Source organism: Mauremys mutica, chromosome 15 (genome assembly GCF_020497125.1).
Source record: "Mauremys mutica isolate MM-2020 ecotype Southern chromosome 15, ASM2049712v1, whole genome shotgun sequence".
Taxonomy (NCBI): domain Eukaryota; kingdom Metazoa; phylum Chordata; order Testudines; family Geoemydidae; genus Mauremys; species Mauremys mutica.
This window is the reverse complement of record NC_059086.1, coordinates 311,571-331,493: the sequence shown is the minus strand read 5'-3', so window position 1 is coordinate 331,493 and position 19,923 is coordinate 311,571. Positions and strand designations below refer to the sequence as shown.

General features: G+C 46.9%; 1 long non-coding RNA gene across 1 annotated transcript in view; it reads right to left on the bottom strand.

The window, feature by feature from the left end:
- Positions 1–19,923, bottom strand: part of LOC123350678 — a 151,198-nt gene that overhangs the window by 50,371 nt on the left and 80,904 nt on the right. The window contains exons 3-4 of the long non-coding RNA XR_006573792.1: positions 8,727–8,830; positions 973–1,095 (exon numbers count right to left, since the gene is read on the bottom strand). This is a non-coding gene — a long non-coding RNA (uncharacterized LOC123350678). The remainder of the gene's footprint in view (positions 1–972; positions 1,096–8,726; positions 8,831–19,923) is intronic.

Genomic DNA, 19,923 nt, shown 5'->3' with positions numbered 1-19,923 from the left:
ATAGAAACAGGTAAAAAAAAATTACATTGCCCTTAAAGTAGTTCAAAAATCTTTATTTCTGTAAGAAAATACGTTCCTACTTAAGCACCTGGCAAGTCAATTTGGAAGATCGCTTTGCTGAAGTCACTATGCTACAGGAAAACCACTAGTGTAATTCCACTCAAGAGGAAGTTTGGGATAAGTAAATTGGAGGCTAGCAAAGCTCAGATTTCTGCAGTTGTTAAGATGGTGGTTACCATCAGCTGATTTGAATTATTCTTGGGGAAATCAAATTAGCTCATAACAAACAGGACCATATGGTCTTTCCCTGTCATGTAAATATTCTTAATTAAATCCCATTAAAGTTTATCAACAATAAACAGAACAGTTACAGTGTAAGTTTTACTGCAAGTTTGCAAATTGACACAAACTCATGTTTCCTCACATAAAGTTAAGGCAGAGGGGCAGATTCTCATTTATACTTTATTTTTCTCTTGCAATGTAAAATGGCCATAAAGTGAGAACATACGTGTACCCATTTTAAGGCCCCTTTGCACAACTACAGTTATCCCATTAGCCTCTTCTCAACATTTTGTCATTACTTATTCTCAGTCTAGGTGACCTTGGCAACATGCAATTTGGGATCGTTTGTTTTACAAATTTATCACCGTGGTATATATGCACAGACTATCACTGAATTGCAGCCACTTCTGGAGTAAAATATGCCCACAAAGCAATCTTTCTACCAAGCGGTGGTCCATGCTCTGGAAAAGTTTGAGAACCCCTGGGTTAAGGTATTAAAGAGCAAAGCCTCAGTGACCTCATGCCAGAAAGAGCCTTTGAACAAGGAGCTTTATAGGGAGACAGATTTTAATCCATTTTTGCTACTTCACTCAGTGTGGGATCTGGGGATGCCTGAACCTTTAATATCACCATAAGCAGAGTGAGTGATTACAAATATATGGTTTGCTTGTATGTTGATGACTTACTTACTCATTCTGCAGAACACCACAGATTAGCTGCCAGTTCCAGATTTGCAATTGTCTGTAGGGTTTAACTCTTCTTAATGTTCTGGTCTTAATTCAGTTGTTTGTATATCTTCTTCCTTGAAATAAACTGGAAGTAAAGAAGCACTTTTTTAATACATAATGTAATTTTTCTTTTTATGGCCTGTAACTGCTTCTTTCACACATAATAGATAATGCTGAGGATAGTTTTTATGGTATAAATAGAGATTAAAATTGCTCAGGACCCCATTTCTGCTCATTGTTTTGTGAAGGAGTCTAAACTACATCGTATTCTGACACCACCACATCTTAAGCAAGGGAAATATCTCCATGGGAAAACAGTTATGGGTAAAACAAATGGCAGTGCTGATAAAAAAGACTAGTAGGTTTTCATCTGTCATTCAAAGTATTTTTGATTTGTGGAAAATAATTTTATGATAAATAAGGCTCTAGAACTCACTGACCTGTGCAGTGCAAAGGTTTCTTGGCCAAGGTTAAAGGAGGAGACTCTCTCTCAATAAACTTGCTCTTTGCCCAAATATTTGCTATTTGAAAGAATGAATTGTGTCCAAGTTTGCTTTTGAGCAAGAACTGAAATATATTCGTTTGCTCTCTTAGTCTTGCTTTCATAGTGAGGTACCACCTTTATTTATTCCTATTGATTGGATTTTAATCACAAAAGCTTAGCAGTAACCTGAGTCCAATGTCCAAGAAAGCTGAACACAGTGTCAGTAAGAGTAGAAGAGGCATTGCTGTTCTGGAAGTGACTTTGGGCCTTCTAACTGTGAAATAGATTAATAGAGTTGGAAGCAATGGCCCCCACAGCTACAGGATGAGGGAATCTGATACAAACAAAATAAATATGCTAGTCAAGTGAGAGCACCAAGGTGGCAGGTCACAGATGAGAATGCAGCATGGAAGGAGATAAGAAGGAATGAAGAGCACAGCATGGATTGTGGGAAGAGTGTAACAATAAGTTCAATGTCACTGTAGTTCACCTTCATGTCAGAGCTATAATTCTCGATTTGCCTTCAACCCCAAAGACCCATTTTGAGGTGGGAGCATTGTCTAGTAGCTAGAGAAGAGGACTGGGAATCAAGACTGCTGGGTTCAATTCCTAGCTCTGTCAGAGACTCTCTTTGTGACCTCGCACAACTCTCTCTGCTTCCTATGCAACTAACATGCAAAAGAGCATTAAGAGCCTTGACTGAAAGGTGCTATACAAGCCGGACCTCTATGTACTCTATGGCAATTTTTTAGCAGTCTGGGGATGCAGTCTGGAGAGGTTCAGTGAATGACACAATCAGGACATCAGCCCCTACGTTAGCGATGTTGAGATTAAGTTCAATGCATGTTACAGCGTTTCCATATTTTCAACAGGACTCTCTCTATCATTTGCGCTAACAATGCATAACTGTAGCAGATGTTTTGGGATGAACGCTCAAGATTTTTGGCATTTAGTTAAGAGACAGCTGGAGCTTTTTGAACCTGGGGAGGTGTGGGAGGAATAGTGGGATCAGCACATTAAGCTGGGAACGTCTATTAAACACTAAACACTCACAGAAACAGTCATCTTTAGCATTCAGTGTTAACAGCTCTTTGAGAGGCAGGGGGCAGTTTTCTTAGAGCTGTTGTTCTAGGCTTTATGTAAACTCAGGGGAGACCAGACTGCATCGTCAGTCTCTGTTCATGTTTTCAAGATTTTCTTCTGTCACAGATCCAGATAGGCTTCCACCAGACCACTCTGATGTTCTCAACCTCTCAGCAGGTTGCAAGGCTATTTTCTCCCCGGTCTCTCTGGCACATTTCCTGGGCACAGACTCCCAGCTTGTTACCACTTAATGGAAATGGGGCCCTGCAGCCCTCCTACCCTGGGCCCCTGGACCAGTGCTGACTTCCAAGATACCCCAGTAGCTTCAACACCACCCACTCCTGGAACTCCACCAAAGGTGTGAGCCTTCTGGGTTGCTGTTTAACTCTCTGAGGGGGTATGCGGTAAGTGTAGCATCTCTCTCACACACACACTTTGCACAGGAATCTACAGCACTGTTACTCTTTACTTAATCCCTTGAGAAATACACAGATCTATACAAAAATAAGAAACCCTACAATTATTTCCCCTCGCTCTAGCTTACCCTTCCAGGGGAAGTTCTTGAAGAACCATCTGAGCTTACGTAGGCGAGATTCCCTCACATCATCTGGCTCCTGCAGCAGCTTTCCTCCTCTTAAGCCAGTGAAACTGGCCAAAGACACACACACACCCGCCCAAGGAAAGCAACTACTGTCCTTTCTATAACCTTGCAGTCTCCTCTGTGAGGTAACTCCCTGGTCAGGTTCAAGGGGTGACTTCATTGTCAGTAACTCTCCCCTGACAAACCAGTTCTCCAAGCAGAAGCCAGTCTATTGTCTAGGATGTTTCTAGTTCAGTGGCAGAGCACACAGATTTAATGGGCCTCTATGGTCAGCCCTGTACCATGAACTCATTGGAATTTCAGTCCAACATGGAGGTAAAGAGGCAATAGAGAAGGTAAAGAACACCCCATCCAAAATGGAGTCTGCAGTCTGACACAGATATACATAAAGAGCCTCCAGTATCACAGAATTCATCAATTGTACAGACAGATTCCCCAAATAATCACAGCCATGAGGGCTGTAAAAACTAATAAAATTAAATTTTAGATTCAGGAGCACAATTCTGGAAGAGATGGTAGGTACCAAGGTTATAGAATACACAGGGTTCTATGCAAGTATTATTTATATAGCAGGTCAACAATTTTCTGTAGAAATACATTTGGTGGAAAAAAGGTTTTTGAAGCAACTGAAATTTTCACAGAAAAATTTCTAGGCTTGTCAAAAATTTTCAGATTTTTTCAAAAAAATGAAAACCAAAAATTCTAAGCAGATTTTTTTGAACTTGAAAACATCAAAAATAAATGTATAGCTGAAAAATGTTTTGATTTCAAAACAAAATAAACAGCAATTTTCAGTTGCTGGGGAAAAATATTTTAAAAAAAACCCCTGAAAATCTAAAAATTTGAAAAGAGAAATTGTGACCCCCCCCAAAAGTTTCTACTGAAGAATTGTGCATGCATTCTCCCCCTCCCCCAAACACCTGTAGCTGTTATTGTTTGTCACAGTGCTGTCATCAGCATAAGTAGCAATTGGGCTTTGGCTCTAATAGTGCAGGTAGATTACCCTTGATCGTATGACCATGTTCTCATCTCAACAGAATCTTGATGCCTGTCTGAAAGTTTTCCCTGTTTCCATTTGGCATGAATATTCATGGACTAACTGATTTTGGCTGGCGGAAAACCTCAGCACTTATAATTATTCCAGAAATGTTGTATATGATGAAAAATTAATTAAATTTGCTACAAGTTTTTTTATTTGATGTTTTCACATTTTAAAAAATGCTTTGATAAGAAAAATATCCTTTAAACTCATGTCATGTGGGGAAATGTCATAATTATTCACAGCTACTGTGCATTGTTCAATCTGTCCTCACAACTAAACTGCATTTTGAGTTTGCTGTGAATGAATGAAGTAAATCAGAGCTCTGTGAGATGCTTGATAGCATATGCATATTGCTGGCTCAAATCCTCCACTTCACAATGGTCCTGAGGATGCCAGCAAGGAGGAACTTTGCATCATTTTCTCTCATTCTGAAACTCAGTGGTTTTAAAGTTTAATTTTACCATGTTGCAAAAAGTGCTTCGAAATGGTGACAGCCCAGAGGGGCCTTATGGGATACCCGCAGGGATTTATGGGATTTTCCCACTGGATTATGGGAGTTTGACCATTCCTTCCACATATCCCCAGAGCACCTGCAAACTATCCCACTAAACTTTTCAAAATCACCTAGAATGCACTGCTACTTGGACACTGGTACCCAAGATGCTCAACTGTGTGATCAGAGTTCTGATGTGGATGTGGGGCAGGACTTGATTATGCATGACTAGTGTACATATGCACTGAATCAAGTGTGCGACAAAAGACACACCACATCTTATTTGTCTAAAACTAGGCAAATGCCTCACCTCCCTCCAACTGTTCTCTCTGCCAGCCACATCACCTGCAATACTAAACACGTCTCTCCCCTCTCACTGCAGTGGTACCCTGCCTTCGTGCAAGTGGCTCTTCACCTAGCAAATGGAGTCTGATTCCAGAAAGGAGCTTGGATCACACACACGCAGAGCATCCAAGATTACAGGCCAGACAAGCCTGCAGTATTACACATACAGAGCCCAGTTCTCCACCTATCAGCTCACCTCTCCCCCTGAGCCTCGCTGCCAAGGGGCAGACAGGGAAGGCACCTAAATCATGTAACGGTATGTTTACTTGCAGTACATTATTCAGCCACTAGATATCTCTGTGCATTATACAGTATTCTAGGAATGTGGGTACTCTTGCAAACCAGGATGGCAAAGCTGGCAACACAAGTTGTGTGGAAGCTTTGTTTGGGGCTATTGGTTTCAGATGTTTTCTTTTATAAATAACTCCTGTTTGAGACAGACTGTGATTCCACATATCAAGGCAAGCTGGGAGCCGCATAGGTATAACTTTGGAATTTGTTCCTCCCTCCCGCCTTTGGTCTGTAATAGTCCAGGTTTGTAAATGTTCCTGCATTCTGTCAGCCTCCTCCCTTATCTCTGGTTCAGTGGATAGGGAGTGGGTAGCAGGTGGGGGAAGCTCTGATAGGCTGGGTAGTGGAGGGGGAATGCGTTGGGGAAATTAGTTTTTGTTATACCTTTGCTATTAACAAGGTACCGGGGTATCTGTTTAGTTAAGCGTATATTGTGTATTTCTAAAGAGCCTGTCAAGACTGCTCAGAGCTTAGTTTGTGTGCCCTTTTTTTAGCTGTAGTAGAAATTTAAATAAATAAAATAAATTCTCCTCCGGATGCCTTTAGTCCAGTGAAGTCCTCCTCGTGTATATTCAGTAGAAGAGGAGATCAGTTCATATGCCATCAATGAGTGGCCAGAGAATACACTACTCCTGCTTTGGGCCTTTCTGCACCCTTCTTATCAGAGCATACTTTAAAAATGCATATTCAGATCACAAGGCAAGTGCTTCAAGGTGGCAGAGACGTGACTACATGGGAATCCAGGCAGGAACAATTGATACTTCTGATATAATTCCTGCTTCTTTGACTCATGCACCTCTCTAGGGTGGGATGATGGGTTTACCATGTGCACACTCCTGACAGGGGTTAATGAGGAGAAAAAGAAAGCAATCTATTCATTCCTTTGGAGTGTTAGCTTCATGTTTTTGCAAGTAAAGTCTGAGGAAGAGTCAGCATCACTATTTCATGAGGAAGAGCCCCAAGGTTTTAAATGTTGACAGTAGGAGTTTAGAAATAAAATTAAAAATTTATTTCTTGAAAGCCAGTACTGAGTGGGGAAACAAAGATAAATGGTTCAGAGCCCTTTCTACTTGTGAATTCAGAGACAGAACCACTCACCTTTGATTAATAAAACTACAGAAGTTACTTCAACCTTCTTGCAGATTTTTGAGAGGGGTAAGGAAAAACCACTGTAGGAAGAAGCTGTTTAAAAAAAAAAGTTTTATGCCCATTTGGAGTGTTGTTTTGAGTTTTACACAAGAGCCTCAGTGTGTCCAAGACCCAAATATCAATGATGTGACAGGACAGTGACAACCTTTGTTAAGCAAAGAAATTGCATGTGAGGACACTCCACCCACCCTGACTAAATACTGGTATGACCTTCTCAGGGCTAACGTTGGCGCTGGTACATGTTACTCTGTCAGTTCATAGGGTTAAGGCCAGGACAGATCATTACAATTATCCAGTTTTGCCTCCTGTATGACACAGGACAGAACTTTACCCAAGAATTCCCAGATCGGGCGCATTTACATTCCTACATAAATCAACATTACACAAGTCAATAAATTGTGGTTGTACGATAGCATCTCTTTGACAGACACCGACTCTTGATGTCAAGACTCCATGTGACTGAGAACCTATCGCATTCCTTGGGAAGCTATTCCAATGGCTAATTACCCTCATTCAGGGCTAGTTTAAGGCACAAGTAACATAAGCTTGTACCTACCACCCCAGCTCCTAAAGTCAATGCATTACATCTGCCATCTTCTACTTTTTTTCTTTATTTTACGTAAAGGCTTGTCTACATGGGGACTCTCAGGAAAATTAATCCAAATTAACTAACAGGTGTGAAGTTAAAATGGATTAGTTAAACTGCATTAAATCCCTGGGTGGGCACACTCATTCAGAATTAAAGTGGCCTTAATTCACTTAATTAAACTAAACCAAATTCAGGCCACTTGGATTCTGAATGAGAGTATCCATACAGGGGTTTAAAGAGGTTTAACTAACCCACTTTAAATTCACACCTTTATTTAATTTGAATTAATTTTCCTGAGGGGGTGTCTGTATAAACAAGCCAGAAGTTTTTAGCAGGAGCTTGGCAGGAAACAGTTTTCCCACTCCACAAGAATTTGAGAACTCGAAAACTTTTCCTGACCCAAGTCAGGATGCGGGTGGTCAGGGAGGAACATGCCAACACCAGCACAACAGAGAACTGGGTATCTGGCAGGGAGGGAGGGAGGAGTGCATGAGGTTTGGTCCATTCACCCAAGCAGCTACACCCCAGCGGCTGAGGTAAATACAAGGGTGGGGGAGAACCACCACCGTCCCTGCCTTTTCTGCGCAAAAGGGAGTCTTTGATGCCACTTCCAGGGGAAGAAGTGGACCCCACTGTGATGCAACTCTGCCACACTGCCTGGGGGATGGGACTGTAGTGCAGGGCTTGTGTCACAGAGCACCCAGGGCCTCACCTTGCCTCAATCCAACTTTTCCCGCACTTTGCATCCTCTTATTTTCCATTTGAATTCCCTCCCCTCCCCCTTTTAAAAAATATCCTTAGTATCCAGCCATTGGCTTTGCTCTGCCTTCCTCAGCTAGGTTCCAAGTGCTCCTGGGCTCCCACCATCAGCTAGTGAAGTGACCCAACACTGGAGCACATCCATTCAGCATCACAACAGAGAGAGAGAAGGGAGTTAGGGCCAGTTGTTGACTCCATCAAATCCTGGCCTTGCTGTGGATTCGTGCAGGCTGCTTTTGGCAGACAGCTCACTCCAACTGAACTGGCTTCACCACTTCCAGGCTCAGGCAGAATTCAGCAAAAAGAGCGAGCGACAGAGAGGGGATTCTATAAAGAGGGGTGCAAGGTCAGATTAGGCAGCACTGGGGCTGCTTCTCCAGCACAGAGATGCCGTAAAACCAGCATAACTGGGCAATATTCTCTTCCTCAGCAGGGAGGGCAGCCTGTGATGGCTTGGAACTGCTGTAAGTTACTCCTGTGTCGCCTTCTCTCCCTCTGCTGCCACCACATGGGGCATGACTGAGTCTCTTGCATCTGAGGATCACCACAACCCGCTGTGAAATGTGGAGAAGCCCATCTCTGAAGACCAACACAGAACCCTTAAACAACAGAAGGTCCAGTAGACAAAATGGCACATCTTCATTTTAGATTTAACACAAGGAGCAGTGTCAGCTGGACAAACATTGTAGCATGGAAGAATAACTCCTTGTGCTGCTGGAACTAATGGGGTAAGTGGTAAGGCCTGCGCTGTGCATGTCAAACAAGATGATTATAACTCTGGCCCTTTTAAAAAATAATAAATAAATAAATAAAATATCTATGGGACAGCTTTTCAGCAGGTGTCAAGTTAACATCATTCTGCTGAAGCCAATACACCTACCTGGATTTGGAGTCAGTGAGAAACTGGTCCTACAACTAGCAATCCCTAGGCAAAGCTGTCCACTGGTGAGGGCAGATGTGGGCAGGTCTGGGACAATCTGGAAACTGGAGAAGCAATAATGAATCATTACTGGAAGACCATGAACCCGGACGGTGTGCAGAGCAACTGATCTCAGCATTAAAGTATTTGTAGGGGAAACTTCCTACAGTTGGCAATGGAAGGAGAGAGCGCCTTCCTACAGTTGGCAATGGAAGGAGAGAGCGCCATCCTGCAGCTGTCCTCTCGCTCTTCTGCACTGCGAGCAGTTCAAACCCATCTCTTACCTCATTACAACTCTCCTGCTGCCTGTGCCTTTGAATTGGAGTCAGATTTGACATTAAAGCATCTGATTTCTGCAGCTTTTACATTACCAGAGACAGTGAACACATCCTAAAAGCTATCCTGCCAGGGAAAGCTAAACGCTTGACAAGCTGCAGGGTTCAGTCCCTAGAGCACGTTTCCTCTCCTCCGAGTGCTTCACTACAGCTTCCGGCTCTCGTATCCGATGCCCCGTTGGCGTTTCAGCCCAGGATTCCCACCCCGCCAGCACTGGAACTAGCAGAGAGGGGATGACTGACAGCTGCTGTGATTAGCTTTGCCAGCAAAGTGCCTCATTAAAACTAGGGGAAATGGTACTAATGAGAGTCGCTGTCTTTCTTCCACCAGATGTACCATCAGGCAGGGACTTACTGATATCCATCTGCATTACAGCCCCACACTGATAGGTCATGCACCCATTGGCAAGCCTCTTGATGTTAACAAAGTCACACAGAACACCCCGTTAGAAATGGTCATTGCTACAGCAGATGCGGGGGGGGGGAACAACTGTCTCTCTATACAGAGCCAAATGTTTGACATAAAAGTCATGGTGCATAAACCCGCCAAGTCCTACAGCCTGATCCTGCAGACACACCCATAAACAAGTCTCACAAAGCCGCATGCGAGGAAGGATGGTCTTGTGGCTAAGGCACTGGGCTGGGACTCAGGAGATCTGTGTTCTATTGGGCAAGTCACTTCAACTCTCTGGAGTCCCCATCATGTAATAAAAGGATAATAACTCTTACTTTACCCAACTTGTTTGTTTAACCTGTAAGGGGCAGGGACTGTCTCCTGTTTGTACAGCTCGCCGAATGACAGGGCCCTAATCTTGGTTGGGGCATTCAAACCCTACTGTAATACAAATTATTATTAATAATAAAAGCCTATTATCGAGAGGAAAATTACACAATCTTGGACTCCAGGAGAAGTGATTAAATGTGTAGCCTTATTGTTAACTATTATGGGCCAGGATGGATGTAGCTAATAATTAGAGCTCAGTGAAGAATAGATTTTTTCAGTTCAGGGGCCAAACTGAAGTTTGAAGGAAAAAAAATTGAGTTAATTTCAAACAGAAACTGAATATATTCATTTTTTCTTGATTAAATTAACCCCTCTGTAAGCGTGCAGGACTCACCCCTGCAGCGCCTCCTGCTGGTACCTTCTGGGAATTAGCTCTCCAGCCATCAGAGCACCCTCTGCAGGCCGGTGTCCCGCTTTCACCAGGCCCCCATGTCCCTCCCGGACCCCCTTGCACGCCTGGGTGCTGCCCCCTGGCAGTACACCCCTCAGTCTCTGGGTCTCCCCTCCCCAGGGAACCCCCACCCACTATCCCCACCTAGCCTCAGTCATAGGCTACTGCCAGTCACCAGCTTGCCCCCGCTCCCTGGGACAGACTGCAGTGTAACCCACTCATCACAGGCAAGGTTGGGTTTGGACCGGCTGCCTCTACCTATAGCGGAGCTGCCCCGCTGCAGCCCTAGTCCCCTCCAGTGGAGCCTTGCTTCGGCCTGCAGCCTGGGGCTCTGCTAGGCCGGAGCTCCCCAGCTCCCTGGCCCTTCCCCAGCACTGCTCCACCCTCAGTACCTTCCTCAGCTCCCCCAAGCAGCCTGGTCCCTCCCTCTCCAAAGGCTAGAGAGAGAGTGTTCCTGGCTTCCCTGGCCTTTATAGGGCCAGCTGGGTCTGTTTGGGGCATGGCCCCAGCTGCGGCTGCTTCCCAATCAGCCCAGCTTTTCCGCCTGCTCCAGCCCGCTCCAGGGCTATTTTAAGCCCTTCCAGGCAGGAGCAGGTGACCACCTCGCTGCACTCTCCCACACACAACAAATGTCATTCAGGTTGACTTAGTTAATACTTAGACCTGCCCTGAGTGCAGGGGACTAGACAAGATGACCTCTCAAGGTCCCTTCCAGTCCTACACAGCTATGATTCTAGGATTTCAAAAATGTCATTTCAAAATGAAACGTCAAAACGGTTTGTTTCAACATTTCCAAATAAAAAATTTTTGGGATGAACTATTTGCCAAATTTAACCCCAATTTGTAAACAGTTTCAGGCCCTGCCCCCCATGAATTTTTCAGTGAATTTACCATTCCCCCCACCAAAAAAATTGCTCAGTTCTACCAATAATACTGTGCTTTGTTGCCTCCGTGTTAAGGACTGAAGAGCATTTTTGTACACTGTGTTCTGAACACCAGATGCAATGACTGGGTGCCCCTACCCACTCCTTGGAATCAATAGAAGCATATTCATCCCAGGAGACAGGCACCCTTATACTTTTGCAATGGCAGCTCTTTAGAACAGTGGTTTTCAAACTGTGGGTCGTGACCCAGTACTGGGTCGCAGAATGAAAAGCACTGGGTCGCGATGGCTCTGGTCAGCACTGCCAACCAGGCCGTTAAAAGTCCCGTTGGCGGTGCTGCTCAGCTAAAGGAGGCTAGTTCCTACCTGTTCTGACACCGCAATGAGCCCCGGAAGCAGCCAGCAGCAGGTCCAGCTCCTATGCGGGGGGGGGGGGGGGGCGGAGGGTTGGGGGGAAGGGCCTGCACACTGCCTCTGCCTCGAGCATCGGCTCTGCACTCCCATTGGCTGGGAATGCTGGGGGGTGGTGCCTGTGGGCGAGAGCCACACAGAGCCACTTGTGCGCCTCCGCCTAGGAGCCGGACCTGCTGCTGGTTGCTTCCGGGGCACAGCACAGTCTGTGGTGCCAGGACCTCTGCACCCCAGCTGTGCCGCTGACCAGGACCCGCCAGCAGTAATTTTCTTCAACTGGGTCGCCAGAAAAAAAGTTTGAAAACCATTGCTTTAGAATCCCCTCATAATGCCACAACAGGGGCTATTCTTACTTAATATCATATATGGTACACATGGCTTTTAATACTTCAGATTTAAGTTCAATAAATAGGTAGTTACAATATTAAAGGTGCCAGTATTCAGATAATACATGTGGGGAAGTGTTCCCATTACCACTTTTAATTCTAGCAATAAATCCACTGCTGCCTATTCCCTTTGGATGGACACATCAGTGTGTGCTGCCACGGAGCATAAAGCAAGCTGTCCCCATATTTAATTAATGCCTGTTTGGTATAAATATATCTTATTAACCTACATAATAAACTGGCAATAGTTGCATTATTAATGTGAAATTGCCTCTTAAAAATGCCTTTTTTTTTAAAATAAGCAGCAGGATTTATATAGGCCTTCAGCTCCCATTGGAATTAAATTGCTTTATGCAAACAAAGGAGCTTTGCCTTCGAGTTATGTGCTGTGGACATATTAGTGCGGCTTGCTGAGTGAGCATTTTTAGGCAGCTGTGTGTGAGAAAGCAAACTCCTTCTTTGCAAACACCATCTATCTCCTCCTCCTAACTGACTCTTATTTAATGTATTTTATTTTTAATGAATCTATTCCCAGCCAAATGTCCAGCTCACAAAAGATGCTTTTGGGGGTGAGCTTGAAGGTACGATGAGAAAAGTCCTCAGCTTAACATACAGAAGCTACTCTGTAAAAGGGGAGGAAGGAGCAGTTCTAGATATTGTGACCTAGATCAGTGGTTTTCATACTTTTTTCTGATGACCCAGTTGAAGGAAACTGTTGATGCCTGCGACCCAATGGAGCTGGGAATAAGGGGTTGGGGTGTGGGAGGGACTCAAGGCTGGGGCAGAAGGTTGGGGTGCGGAGGTGAGGGCTGCGGGGTGGGGCAGAGAATGAGAGGTCCAGGGTGTGGGAGGGGGCTCTGGTCTGGGGCAGGGGGTTGGGGTACGGGAGGGGGTCAGGGCTCTGGGCTAGGGCTGGGGGTGAGGGGTTTGGGATGCAGAAGGGGGCTCCGGGTTTGAGGGGAGGCTGAGGGCTGGGGCAGGGGATTGGGGTGTGGGGTTGGGGTGCGGGCTTACCTCCGGCAGCTCCCGATCAGCAGCGCAGCCAGGGTGCAGAGGCAGGCTTCCCGCCTGTCCTGGCACTGCGGACCGCGCTGTGCCCCGGAAGAAACCAGCAGCAGGTCCGGCTCCTAGGCAGAGGTACACAAGCGGCTCTGCGCAGCTCTCACCCACCGGCACAATCCCTACCCCCCCAGCTCCCATTGGCTGGGAACTGGGCAATGGGAGTGCAGAGCTGGTACTTGAGGCCAAGGCAGCGTGCGGAGCCCCGTGGGCCACCCTGCCTAGGAACCGGATATGCTGCTGGCTGCTTCTGGCGTGCAGCTTGGTGTTGGAACAGGTAGGAACTAGCCTGCCTTAGCTGGGTAGCACCGCCGACAGGACTTTTAATGGCCTGGTTGGCGGTGCTGACCAGAGCTGTCGCGACCCAGTGCTTTCCATTCCGCGACCCAGTACTGGGTCGCGACCCACAGTTTGAAAACCACTGACCTAGATCTTCAAAAGCAACTAGTGATTTTAGCTGTCCAACTTGAGATGCTGATTTTTAGAAGCACCAAGCACCTGTTTAAAATTTAGGCCCCTTTCAGGGGTCTTATGAGGGGCATCCAAAATCACTAGTTGCTTTTCAACGTTTAGGCCACTATCCTGTTTATACTTAAATAAACTTGGAGGTAGAACAAAGATGGGGATCCAGGCTGAAGATATTGGTCTCAATTCAAGGACTGCGTGAAATTTAATGGCCTGACACATGCAGGAGGTCAGACTAGAGATAATCTAATGGGGTCTTTTCTGTCCTCAAACTCTATGAATTCATTTTTGTTTGGGGTAGCAAATTTGGGCTGGCTCATATCCAAACTGCTCTGCCCTAATCCCTAATCCCAATCCCTATCCAAACAGATGTGTTTGCAAAAGGGTTTGATAGCATTAATCGCACCAATCAAACAGGCAAGTAAAGTGCTCTAGCAATCTGCTGGCTTCTTACCCTTGAATTCCTCAGGAATGCCAGTGATCAGTCCCTTTCAGTCATTCGGGTGTTGTCTGAGTACCTGCCACTAGAGAAATTTAGAATCGGGAGCTATAATTTATTTCAGATCAGATCCTGTGCCTTCCCTGAAAATTGAGGGTTTTTTTATTTTGTACAGAAACATTCCTTTATTACACAATGTAAATAACCTTTTATATTTGCAATGCAATTTTGACGTTTCCTCCAGTGTTGCCAAAAAATAGTCTGTTTAAGGAAAGACTATCATTGTAAATTCACTTCCACCCGTTTTGACATCTCTAGATACTCTGGGCTTCTGCAGTCTCTTGCCATTCAGACACAGCTTGTTTTTATTGTTTATTCCAACCCAATGATTTCCACTTTATCAAGTTTCCAGAAAGTTCAAGAGAATAAAAAATAAAAAACAGTGTCTTAGCCTGTCCCAGGATTGACACTTCTGAGCAGCTGGTTCTTTACACCCTTTTCAAATGTTGTCTCTAAGCACCACTTAATGCAGCTTGAGTCATAAAATGACAGTGAAATTACTTCTCCAGAATAGAGCATTGTCAGACTGAGTCCAGGTGAACTTTCTCTTCATACTGATTAAAAAAAAAGTCTTTTGAGGCTGTGATATATCAATAAATATCATACAAGTCCCATTTATATAGCCCCTTGCATCCTGACAGGGCTCAGAGCACACAAACACAGTTCTTGCACTCAACACCAAAATGCAGTTGCCTCTAAAGTGAAACTCAGCCACCCAACAGTACACAGCAATTTTGGTACACAGGGGAAGACTCCTGGGCCAGACTCCCAGAGGAGGCTGACTGACTTGGCCAAGGTCTTCAAGCAAGTCAGGGACAATCTCAATAAAGGAAATCAGGGCATTCAAAGCCCTGTGTCCTACCCACTAGAGCACATAGCTGAAGTTCAATGTGAAAAGGAAACAGAATTCAAGAAAGATGTGGAGAAATTGGAGAGGGTCCAAAGAAGAGCAACAAGAATGATTAAAGGTCTTGAGAACATGACCTATGAAGGAAGGCTGAAAGAACTGGGTTTGTTTAGTTTGGAAAAGAGTAGACTGAGGCCTTGTCTACACTACAAGACTATTTCGAATCAACTTAGTTCGAATTTGTGGATTCGACCTTATGAAGTCGAATTTGTGTATCCATACTAAATACACTAATTCGAATTTCTGAGTCCACATTCACGGGGCCAGCGTCAACTTTGGAAGCGGTGCACTGTGGGAAGCTATCCCACAGTTCCCGCACTCCCCGCTGCCCATTGGAATGCTGGGTAGAGCCCCCAATGCCTGCTGGGGGAAAAAATGTGCCGAGGGTGGTTTTGGGTAACTGTCATTATTGAACCGTCACTCCCGCCCTCTCTCCCTGAAAGCGCCGGCGGGAAATCTGTTCGCGCCCTTCTCTTGTCAGTTACAGTGCGTACGCCACAGCACTGCGAGCATGGAGCCCGCTGCGATCATCGCTGCACTTATGGCCGTTGTCAACTCCTCGCACCTTATCATCCACCTCTTCCACAGTCAGCTGCTGAGAAATCGGGCGAGGAGGCTCCGGCAGCACGGTGAGGACAGGAAGTCACAGAGTGGCGCAGACCTCTCACAAAGCAGGGTACGCCGCGCCGTGGAGATCATGGTGGCAATGGGTCAAGTTCATGGTGTGGAACGGCGATTCTGGGCCCGGGAAACCAGCACGGACTGGTGGGACCGCATAGTGCTGCAGGTCTGGGATGAATCACAGTGGCTGCGAAACTTCAGGATGCGTAAGGGCACTTTCCTTGAACTCTGTGACTTGCTGGCCCCTGCCCTGAAGCGCCAGGACACACGGATGCGAGCAGCCCTGAGTGTGCAGAAGCGAGTGGCCATAGCCCTCTGGAAACTTGCAACGCCAGACAGCTACCGGTCAGTAGCGAACCACTTTGGCGTGGGCAAATCTACCGTGGGGGTTGCTGTGATGCAAGTAGCCCACGCAATCGTTGAGCAACTGCTCTCAAAGGTAGTGACTCTTGGAAACGTCCAGGACATCATACATGGCTTCGCCGCGATGGGATTCCCAAACTGCGGTGGGGCTATAGATGGGACTCACATCCCTATCCTGGCACCAGCCCACCAGGCCAGCAAGTACATTAACCGAAAGGGCTACTTTTCAATGGTGCTGCAAGCACTGGTGGACCATAGGGGACGTTTTACCAACATCTTCGTTGGGTGGGCGGGCAAGGTTCATGACGCGCGTGTGTTCAGGAACTCTGGTCTGTTTAGACGACTCCAGGCAGGAACTTTCTTCCCGGACCACAAAATAATGGTTGGGGATGTGCAGATGCCTACAGTGATCCTCGGGGACCCAGCCTACCTGCTAATGCCCTGGCTCATGAAGCCCTATACAGGCGCCTTGGACAGAGAGAAGGAACTCTTCAACTACCGGCTGAGCAAGTGCAGAATGGTGGTGGAGTGTGCTTTCGGACGTCTTAAGGGGAGGTGGCGGAGCTTACTGACTCGCTCGGACATCAGCGAAAAGAATATCCCCGTAGTTATTGCTGCTTGCTGTGTGCTCCACAATGTCTGTGAGAGCAAGGGCGAGACCTTTTTGGCCGGATGGGAGGTTGAGGCAAATCGCCTGGCTGCTGTTTACGCTCAGCCAGACACCCGTGCCGAAAAACTATCCCAGCGGGAAGCGCTGTGTATCCGGGAGGCTTTGAAAGCAAGTTTCCTCGGAGAGCAGGGTAACCTATGACTCTACACTTGATTTTAAGAGAAGCTGATCCTGGGCCTGTGTCTCTATGTGTTGAGTGAGATCTGCGGTTACATACCCCGTTCTCCAAGTTTCCCCCACTTCCAAAACACGTTTTTAAACAAATTAAATGGAACAGTTATTTTTAATAAATCTTTCCTTTACTTTGCATTTCTGTTCAGGGTTTGAAACATGGACCCATACTGTGCTGGGTACGGTGTGCACTGATGTACAGACCGCTTGTACAATACAGGACGGACATCCTCCTGCTCCTACATAGGTCTCTGGGGTGGGGGACGGTTTCAAGTGGTTGTGCATGTAGGGGTGGGTTTGCAGGAAGCTGCGAGTGGTGCCGTCTTTGCATACGGAATTGGATGCAGGCTCTGGGCTGTGGGTTTGGGCGTAGGAAGGGGTGAGGGGTGTGGGGGAAGGGTGAGTATCTGTCCGTGGATGAGGGCTCTTGTTGGGGCTCAGGGCAGCGGAGAGGATCGCGCCTACGGTGGAAGTGCATGGTAAGGGCAGCATGCCTTAACATTAGGGGGTGGCAGGCGCTAGGACCGTGGACAAGCGTACACATCACAGAATGACCCGGGGCAGCATACACCACACAGAGGGACCCTGGTGACTACTGAATGCAGTCTGTGTGTGCCCTGCAGTTGATCCTGCCCCCGATAGTCTGTACCCTGCTAATGTAGGCTATCCTGTGCAATTATAAATCCCCTGCCCCCCCCCCCCCTACATACACAGTCTTCTGACACGAAAGACGTGACGGAAAGAGTGAACAACAGCAAACAGCTTTTATTAATCTACTACATAGTGGGGTGATGAAACTTGGATTTGGGACTGGGTGATCCTGTAAGGGAAGCGCTTCTAAACAGTTATAGCGTCAGAGGTGTGTGGAACATTAGCGCTCAGCTGTGGTGCAGTGACAGTTCTCACGGCCCCTACCGCCCCTCCGTCTTGTAATTTTCGGTGAGGGGGGGACAGGACTTCTTGGCGTTGGAGGGTGGTTGCAGATACAGTGCAGGGGGGCTCTCTCCTCCTGCCTGCGGTCCTGCAGAACATCAACAAGGCGCCGGAGCGTGTCCGTTTGCTCCCTCATTAGCCCAAGCAGCGTTTGAGTCGCCTGATGGTCTTCCTGCCGCCACCTATCCTCCCGTTCGATGTGTGTGCGATGCTGTTGAGAGAGGGTCTCCCTCCACTGTCTCTGCTCTGCCGCCTCGCCTCTGGAGCAGGCCATCAGTTCCGCGAACATCTCTTCCCTAGTCTTTTTCTTTCGCCGCCTAATCTGAGCCAGCCTCTGCGAGGGGGATGCCGGGGCAGTCCGGGAAAGATCAGAAGCTGTGTGATGGGAAACAGTAAATGATTTCCTTGAACAGATACATGTTTGCGAACAGTGAACACAGTCTAGTCAGTTTCTCTGAACAAGACCATACAGGGCACCAAGTCTCACGAGATCTCAGGAAAAGTTCGAGATTTCGGAATACGCTTTCATTGGCGGCGCCATTGCACAGGAGAGCGGACAAGCGGGGAGAGACAGCATAATCCGTCTTGCAGACAGTCCTGGTAAGCCTTAAAGTAGATCATGCTTATCAGTTAGTGGATAGCTGTGCTCTCCTGCTAAAGGCAATCTGGAAAGCAGAAAGGCTGAGCCTTTTCCAGCCCCTCCCGCCAGTGCACGGGAAAGATCAATGTCTGCTTGTTCTCTGTGGCCTCCAGCACGTGGCTGTTAAGCGAGGGTCGTTGTTATGCAACCTAATTGTAAACCGTTAACAATAGTAACAATACACTAATTGCCCGACTTAGATGCAGCCTGTCCAGACCGACATCACCCTGAGGCGGGTCACTCGCAGTCAGAGAGAGCGGATGCTACTGGAAGCCCTGCACAGACCAGGACCATATGCAGCAATGCTGGTGGAGGCGATGATTCCTCTCTACATTAGGATCTCCTGGCGCGGAAGAGTGTGCTTCCATGGAGCACCGAATAAGGCACCTCTCCCCAGGAACCTCCTGCGGAGGCTTTTCGAGCTGCTCTCTGAGAGCTTTGTTGAACTGTCCCAAGAGGATTACTGTTCAATCCCTATATGTGTGGACCTACTATTTATATAGTTTGACATGTAAAATTTTGTATATAGTATTTCTATTTTTTCTATACCCGTTTTTAAAAAAATAAAAGTTTCCATGTTTATAGCACTTACCGCCTGATCCTTCCCCTGATTCTGAGTCCGGGTTAACGGGCGGGGAGGGTTGGTAGGGGATCTCTGTGAGGGTGATGAAGAGATCCTGGCTGTCAGGGCAAGCGGTATTGTGTTCGCTGTCGCCTGCGCCGTCCTCCACAAACCCTTCCTCATCTTCCCCATCGGCGAACATCGCCGAGGAACTGTCCAGGTACACTATGCCATCCTCAGAGTCCACAGTCACTGGTGGGGCAGTGGTGGCAGACCCACCGAGAATGGCATGCAGTGCCTCGTAGAAGCGGCATGTCTGGGGCTGTGCTCCGGAGCGTCCGTTTGCCGCTCTGACTTTTTGGTAACCTTGTCTCAGGTCCTTGACTTTCACGCGGCACTGCATCGCATCCCGGCTGTATCCTTTCTCTATCATTGCTTTCGAGACCTTCTCGAAGGTCTTTGCATTCCGCTTGTTGGACCGCAGCTCCGAGAGCACAGACTCCTCGCCCCACACAGCAATCAGATCCAGGACTTCCCGGTCTGTCCATGCTGGGGACCTCTTTCTATTCTTGGATTGGCCGGACTCCTCTGCTGGAGAGCTCTGCATCGTTGCAGGTGCTGCGGAGCTCGCCCCGATGTCCAGCCAGGACGTCAGATTCAAACCGCCCAGACAGGAAAAGGAATTCAAATTTTCCCAGGTCATTTCCTGTGTGGCTGGTCAGAGAATCCAAGCTCGGACTGCTGTCCAGAGCGTCAACAGAGTGGTGCACTGTGGGATAGCTCCCGGAGCTACTAAGTTCGATTAGCATCCACACCTAGCCTAATTCGAGCTAGCCATGTCGAATTTAGCGCTACTCCACCTGTCGAGGTGGAGTACCAAATTCGAACTAAAGAGCCCTCTAGTTCGAATTAAATGGCTTCCTGGTGTGGACGGTTGAGCGGTTAGTTCGAATTAACGCTGCTAAATTCGATTTAAAGTCCTAGTGTAGACCAGGCCTGAGAGGGGACATGATAGCAGTTTTCAGGTATCTAAAAGGGTATCATAAGGAGGAGGGAGAAAACTTGTTCACCTTAGCCT